The sequence below is a fragment of the Solenopsis invicta genome, chromosome 4 (assembly GCF_016802725.1).
Source record: "Solenopsis invicta isolate M01_SB chromosome 4, UNIL_Sinv_3.0, whole genome shotgun sequence".
Lineage (NCBI taxonomy): Eukaryota > Metazoa > Arthropoda > Insecta > Hymenoptera > Formicidae > Solenopsis > Solenopsis invicta.
Genome location: NC_052667.1, coordinates 16,633,402 through 16,641,652, shown reverse-complemented (window position 1 = coordinate 16,641,652; position 8,251 = coordinate 16,633,402).

Genomic DNA, 8,251 nt, shown 5'->3' with positions numbered 1-8,251 from the left:
AGATCCGGCCGCCGGCGGGTTGTCGATGAGGTTCCTCTTCCATGACCTCATCACCCGCCGACGGGCCCTCTCCCGTAGCAACGCGGCGGCCCTGGGGGTGACTACCCCCCCCTCAAGGCGGATGGCTTTTGTCCTGGCGTAGGTCCACGCCAGGGCATCGGCCGTGTACTCCGCCGGGGGGAGCCCCGCCAGGGCCATGATTGCCGCGTTGGGAGCGGTGCGAAACGCGCGCGTTATCCTTCGCGCCAGCCGCCGCTGCACATCGTGCAACACCTTCTTGATGCGGCGGCTGGCCAGCGCCTCGCGGAACCACACCGGGGCTCCGTACAGGGCCCCGGACATGATCGCGAGGGCGTACGCGCGTCTAGCACCCACCCTCGGACCCCGGAGGTTGGGCATCAACCCATTGAGGGCGTTCAATCTCCTGCCCAACCGCTGGGCCAGCTGGTCAAAGTGATCAGCGAAGGCCCAGCGACCGTCCAGGTGCAACCCAAGGTACTTCAGGGTTGCACCCACCTGAACACGGGTGTTGTCCACCAGGACGAAGGCCTGGGGCGGTACCCCGGAGGAGCCATCGTGAAAGAATATGGCTTCTGTCTTCTCCGGGGCCACCCTCAGGCCCAGGCCTTTTATGGCACCGACGACACAGGCCACTGCCCAGTCGCCGTTGGCGACTGCTCCTCCCCAGGAGGTCCCCCCCGCCACTATGAACGTGTCGTCAGCGTAGCCGACGACGTAGCAGCGGGGGGGGAGGGCCGTGCGGAGCACTTTGTCGTATGCGGCGTTCCATAGCAGGGGGCCCAACACGGACCCCTGTGGAACGCCACATGACACGTCCCTCCGCTGCTGGAGTCCGTCTTTGTCGCGGAACTCCAGCTCCCTATCCCGGAAATAGTCCTGAACGATGGCGACGAGGTAGGGCGGCAGGCGAAAGTACTCGCTCAGCGCCGCCACCACCTCGCCCCAGGGGAGACTATTAAAGGCGTTGGCGATATCCAGGGATATCGCCAACGCCACCATCCCGTCCCCCGTTAGGGATTCCGAGAGGGACCGAACCTGACGTATCGCGTCAATTGTCGATCGCGCCTCTCGGAACCCGTATTGTTTGGGGGACAGTTCAGGACCATTCCGGGCCATATGCCGGATGATGCGGTTAGCGATTATTCGCTCGAAGATCTTACCCGCATCATCCAGCATACAGAGGGGCCTGTACGCGGAGGGACTCTCCGCGGGCTTGCCCTCCTTTTTAAGGAGGACAAGCCGGGCCCTCTTCCACCTCCTGGGGAAGGTACCTTCCCGGAGGCACTTCGTGTACGTGGCACGAAGTGCCTCCCCTACGATAGGCGATGCCCGGGCCCAGATTTTGGCATAGATGCCATCCGGCCCGGGCGCCTTCGCTTTTTTGCCAGTTATTCGGGCGAAGGCCGCGACCATTTCGTGCCTGGACACCTCCAGTTCCTCCGACCATCCTGGGGGAGGGCCGGACTTTTCCGGGATATCCCTCCCCCGGGTGGGGAACAGTGTGTTCACCACCCTTTGGAGGAACTGGGGGTCCAGCGTCTCCGAGACTGGAGGCGCCCATGGGCGAAGCCTTTTCATCACTATACAGTATGGCCTGCCCCATGGGTCGCGATCCAGCTCGGAGATCATATCCTCCCAGGCCGCGGCCTTCGCCCGAGCTATGGCGGTCCTCAGGGCCTTTCTGGCATCCCTGAGGACCGCCGTGGCGTTTGTCAACGCTTCCTCCATGCCCCGTCGCTTGGCGCGCGTGTGCGCCCGCCTGGCGGCCACGGTAGCTCGCCTTAGTTCGGCGAGCTCCGCGGACCACCAGTAGGCGGCGCGGCGCGCCATAGGTCTGCTGCGGGGCATGGAGGCGTCGCAGGCACGCGACATAATCTCACAGAGGCGCTCCGCCTCCTCCTCGGCTCCGAGGTCAGCTCCTCCCTCCGGCCAAGTGGAGGCGAGGAGGCTGACCTCGAGGGCTTCTAGGTCGAGTTTCCTCAGAACCCATCGATTCCTATCCCGGGTGCGGCGGCGTTGCTCTCGCACCTCCGTGGGGGGGGAGACCAGCTCCATGGAGATAAGTCTATGATCAGACGTCTCTCCGAGGGAGCCGGTCTCCACCGTCCATCCCTGGACCCTGTTTAGGGCCTCGGGGGAGGCCCATGTCACGTCGACAATGGACTCTCCCCCGGTCCCCACGTAGGTGCTGACCCGGCCCCGGTTCAAAAGGACCAGGCCGAGCCCCGCCGCAAACTCTAAAGCGAGGCGGCCCCTCGCGTCAGTGCGGGGGGAGCCCCAGGCCACAGCGTGGGCATTGAGGTCTCCCCCCACGATGACAGGCCTTGGAGAGCGACTGAGTATGTCGCTCTCCATGCCGTCTAAGGCCGCCTCGTACTCCCCCCTGGTTAGGCTAGGGGGGAGATAGCATCCCAGGACATCGATGGGTCCGTACTCGACCATGACGAAGCCCTCGCCAGCCGATAGAGGAATCATCGGCGGAGCGCCCGGCACATGATGGCTGACCATCGCCACCTTCCCCGAGGGATCTCCAACCCAGTTGGGGTTGCCCTCGGGGATCCTATAAGGATCGGCGACGATGGCCAGCCCGCCACCCCCCTCCGCCAGGCACTGCGCAAGCATGTCTTGCGCAGCCCTGGCGTGATTGAGGTTGGCCTGGAGGAGCCTAGGGGGCATTTTCGGATGTCCCCTGAGGCTCCTCCACCTCCATCTCGGTTTCGCGGGTTTCCGCGTTCTCGGTTCTTATGGTCCTCTCCCTTTGCGGGAGAGGGGCTTCCTCCTCAACTACCACCATGGGGACCGGAGCAGGGGGCGGGGTTGAGTCTGAGATTGTAGATGGCCCCGCCTCCCTCCGGTCCTCGGTGCTCAGGGGCGCCCGTTGCGGCTTGTTAGCCAGGCACCCCTTTGCACCGATTCTGTGCTCGGCAGGCTTGCCCGCGTCGCGACAGACCGGGCAGCCCGCCTTGGCAGTGCATGCCTTGGCCAGATGGCCAAGGCCTCCGCACCTGTAGCAGCAGCCGGATCTATCGATCCGGCTGCTGCATTTGGCCTGGACGTGGCCTTGGGCCAGGCACTTGTGGCACTGCAGCCCCCGAGGGGGAAGCAGCACCACTCGGCAGCTCGACCAGCCCACCCTGACGCGGGGGGCGGCCAGAGCTGCCTTGCCAGCCTTGGCTGGGATACGTACCCAGCAGGTGCCTAGCCCGTTGGGAGCCGTTCGGATCTCCCCCACTTTGATGTCGTGGGGGGAGCATCCTCCTATGGCTCCCAAGGCATCGGCCACCTCACTCGAGGTGACCGAATCGTCCAGGCCACTCAACCGTAGCTCGACCGTCTTGCACGGTCGAGCTACTTTAACGTCATCTCTGACTCCGAGGGCCTCCCTGATCCCTTCGGCCAGGGCGTCGGCCTTGGTGCCGTTTTCTACGCCCCTGACCTCTAGGATCAGGGCCCCCGTAACGGCTCGTCTCGGGCGCAGGTCCTCAATCCCGAGGGAGGAGAGATCTACCTTCTCCCTCGCGGTCTTGAGGACCTGCGCGTATGCTCCCGGGTCGGCGCAAGTGACCGTTACGGCCGCCGTGGTCGGCGGCCTGATCTTGGTCACCTTGGCCGGACCCTGGGAGCCGGCTCCTCCTGGGGTTTGCCCCCCTGGTCCCCCCTGGCCCCCTCCACGTCCACCCCTCTTCTTCTTCTTCTTCGAAGAAGTAGAAGGTTGTTGGGGGGTGGGTTTCGGGGGCGGGATCGGGAGGACCCTAGTCGGCCTCGCCGCCGGGGGTGGGGCCGTCTTTGTCGCCCTTTCGGCGGCTTTGACGGCCTTTTTCCTGGTCTTTTTGGAGACCACCTCCGTCCATAGCTCTAGTATGGACGGGGTGGCCTCCCTCTGCGTCGTCGGAGCGGGCCTAGCGGCCACTGCGACCGCGTTGTCCGCTCCTTTCTGGATGGCAACCCCGGACTGCCTGGCGATCTTGCCCGCAGTCGGGGGTGCCTTGGGCCTTTCCGCCCCCCTGGGGGCGGGGAGAAGTCCCATCTCAGCGAGGACGGCCGGGAGGACTCTAGAGAGAGCCTCCTTTAGGCCGTCCTCGGTCAGGGCTTTCGCCCTCTTCCTTTCTTTCTTCCCGCTCTCCCCGACCCTGGCCCATCCCGATGTCTCCAGAGAACTGAAGGGTGGGGGGAGGGCAGGGAAGGAGGAGCGGGAAACGGGAGCCGCTATCCGGTCCGCCGCTTTAGACAGGGGGTTCAGCTGCTTGCCCCTTTAGCGGCGGACGAAAGTACGGCTCCTTTAATATCTCCGTGGAGACCACTACCGGCAACTTTCTGTGCCGGGTGGTCTCTGCTTTGGCGGGGGTTTCCTCGACAGGGAGTCCCTCCACGGCCGTTTCCGTGTCCATATGGGTCCCCCCGGTCAGGGCGCCTAGGACTTCGTCGTCGAGGTCCAGATCCATCTGGACCTCGACGTCCGTTCCGCCCTCGCCGGCGGCTCGTGCCGAGAGGCCCTTTTCGAGAAGGGCAATGCGAATTCGCAATTGCCCCATCTCGGCCTCCAGGCGCTTCTTCTCCAAGGCCCACTTGGCCTTGGCCAGTGCCGCGCTCTCGTCTTGCTGCGCACGAGCCTCAGGGCTCTCCGCTTGCCTTGTTACAATAGTGGACAAGCCGGCCGTAAGGTCCGTGTACACACTCCATAAGTCCCTCTTGATGGGACCCTGGATGTTTGTGGACCTTTCTACCGACTTGGCCAGCATCCCAAGGCTCTGCGACATAACTGCAGCAACAGCCGTGATTGGCTGTTGCTCCAGTTCTTCGGCGCGTTCTAGGGCCTTCTCTTGGGCCTTGGCGGCTCGAGCAGTGGAGGGGTGGACCACCGGGTCGTTAATGGCCCTGTGGTCCTTTTTCACCTTTCTCGCCTTTGCTGCATCGGCCTTCCTTGCGAGGGCCTCCGCCGTGAATTGCCCCTCATGAGAGGGGTCTTTCGCCGGCCTGCCTCGCCCCCTCTTGGTCGGACCTTCGTCCGACTCGGAGGAGGACGAGATGTAGTATGCGGGCTTCTTTTTTACATAGGCCCGCTTTGTCCCTCGCCCCGTCGAATCCCTATCCGTGTCGACGTCCATGTATATGGGATCCGTGACTAGGGACGGGGACGACGGCAGAGACGCCGCCTTCTTCGTTTCCAGGCCGGATGGCCCGGGAGTACTAACCTTCTCGAGGCGGGTGGTATCCGCTCCGCAGCTGTCGGGTTTCGGCCCCTTGCGGCAGGCCGGGCCCGGCCTCGAGCCGGTGGGACGTGCCTTCCCACCGTTCGGCAGGAAGTCCTCCAGAGTGATCTGGAGTCTTCTGGTCTCCAACTTGTTTGGGGGGTTCTCCTGAGAGCTGGACGGGCTGAAAAGTTCTAGCCCGCCAGCTCCGGTGGAGGATCCCCTCACATATTTCGAGGAATCTCTCCCTTCTGCGGGAGAGATGTCCCCTGTTTTTAGATCGGGAGAGGACGAAGATCTCGTCCCTCCAAGGCCGCCGCCTGAGCGGACACCCTTGGGCGTGCCGCTTCTTCCTGCCTCTTTTTGGTTATTATTGCTCATTTTGTAATGTATCCCACTCCCCGTGACGGCTGGACCGACCGGCGTATCTCCCACCCCGCCGAAACATGACCGGTACGGGTGCCCCCGGTACTCCGGGGGGGTCGGCTTATGGCGCAGGCCCTAGGGATGTGACATCCAGGGCACGGGCCTCCAGCCCCCTACACACCCATACGGAGGAACCATCAAGGGCTCGCCCCGTATGGGCTTTCAGGGGTCCCCCGCCTCCGACAGCGGGGGCACCGTCACGGGTGGCGCCACCCGGGGGGCCCCACGGACGGGTCGGGCAACGGAAGCGACGCCCCTTCCGCACCCTAGCCGCCGTGGCGACCAGCACGTCCACCCAGGGGGGTGACAACTCCCCTGGGGGGACAAGACTCCGGCCCGGCACCCGCTTCGGAAGGGACGCCGTCGCGGAATGCCGGGCCAGCCAACACCGCCCCGGGCCCCGCCTCGGAATACTTCCGAGCGGCCCCGGAGCCAGTCCAGCCCGCAACCTCGGGGAGGGTTTCCCACGAGGAACGCGCTGGACCGTCCTCCACCGCTCCGACCCTGCCCCGGAATAAGTCCGGGCGGCCCGGAGACGGCCCAGCCCGCTGGGTCCGGTAAACCGGGGTCCCAGCGGCCCGTCTCATCCGATTGGGGGCGGCGAGGAGTTCCGTTCCGGGACAAGTCCCTTCACAGAGACCCCTCGCCGCTGTCCGCACTCGCCCTCGGCCCTGCCTCGGATAAGTCCGAGCGGCCCGAGGGCCGCCCCGACCCGATGCATCGGGGAGAGTTTCCCACGATGCACGCGCCGGGACACCCTCGCCGCTCTGACCCTGCCCTGGAATAAGCCCAGGCGGCCCGGAACGGCCCAGCCCGACGGGATTGGCCGCGCCAAACCCGCCGGCCCGTCCTTCCCGGAGGGACTGGCTCTCCCCGTGCCAGGACGCGAGCCGTGAAAACGACACCGTCCCCAGACACAGGGATTACCAGCCCCTCTTCTTCCCGTGCCCGCCACGCCGGGAGGCGCCTTGGGCAAGGCATTTGCCTTCGGTCTGAGGACAAATACCTTTCACGTGACCTCTTGGCCCCCAACCCCGAAGACATTCGAGGATGGAGTTCACCCTCTCACCACGTTGAGGTGGGTCACATCGAGAGGGATAATCGAATACCCTTCAGAATTCAATTTCTTTAATTAGATTAATTTTTTTAATCTTTGTTATTGAAATTACCTTATTAATTATTCTCATTTATTTATTTAAATTTTTTAATTTTTTGATAATTTTATCATTCTTTATTTTATTTATTTTACTTCCCAGAGAACATTCTGACGTCTAAAAAACGTCTTGTAGACGTCTTGTAATTTTTTAGACGTCTGAAAGACGTCTTACAGAAAACAGAAAGACGTTTTTAGACGTCTATTAGACGTCTTGGGTCCCGTTTTTACTACTGTGTCCAAAAAGTAAGGTGACATTACATTTATTTCGAAAATTCTTTATTTATTCTTGCAAATCAATTTCGTCCCCTTCAAAGTAATCCCCCCCTGATATAATACACTTATTCCAACGGATTTTCCAATCTTCGAAACAGTTGTAATAATCGATTTCAGGGGGTCTATTATGTAACATTTTCCCTAGGGCGGAAACGTGAAAAGTGAAAAGTTTCACGTGAACTGCACGATCATGTACGATTCCACGGAATCATGTAACTCACTCATGAGCGGAAATATGAACTTTTTCACGTGAACTTTTTCGCCATCACCCGTGATGGCGAAAAGGTGAAAATTTAGGGAATTAATAAATTGTATGTATTTTGAAATAAGAATGAAAGTGTGGTAACAGTGTGGTAACAGTTTGAAGAGATATTATTGAAGAGGTTAACCTTTTTGGTATTGCATTGCGTTGATAGGATAAAGTAATACATACATAAATAAAAATAATGCTTTTGTGATGTAATTAGGTTTGATATTTATATTTGACAAATTGATATTTTGATAATTATATAGAATGAGGTTTCATCAAATGCAAATTTAGATAAAAATATACTTTAAACGCGTTTTGATACTCAATGATATAAGAAAGGTGCGTCTTGTGAAATATAATATTAATCAATCATGTAAGTGTTTATAACTTATAAATTTGGAAAATACATGTGTGAGCGGAGAATTCAGTTTTGATCAAGGTCCGTATTCTAAATTATTCAATATTTTTTAATTAAACAAAGTTAAATTTAATGACTAATGAAATTAATTTACTTTAAAATTTGCACACATAAAAAACTAATTAAAATTAATTTTGAAAAACAATGTTTGAATTAAATTACAATGTAATTTTGAGTATTAGATTACTACATAATAAAATAGTTGTTACAATATACGGATCATTAAAAATAAATGTAATATATATTATATTTGTAAATTAAGTTTATGCAATATAAGAAATATTGCTATTTATTTATGAATATTTTTTTTACAATTTTTTTTTATATAACAAAATTTTTACAGTAAAAGTTGTACTGTAAAAGCAGATAGAAACCTTTTTCACGATCGCTTGATAGTTGCAATGACAGAGCCTCTAGTGGTGAATTTCGGAACGCAAACTAAATTTCCGCGCATTATTCATACATAAGGTTTGTTTTCTGTTCCTGCACTAGACTGCACTGGAACGTTCCTTCTTGTT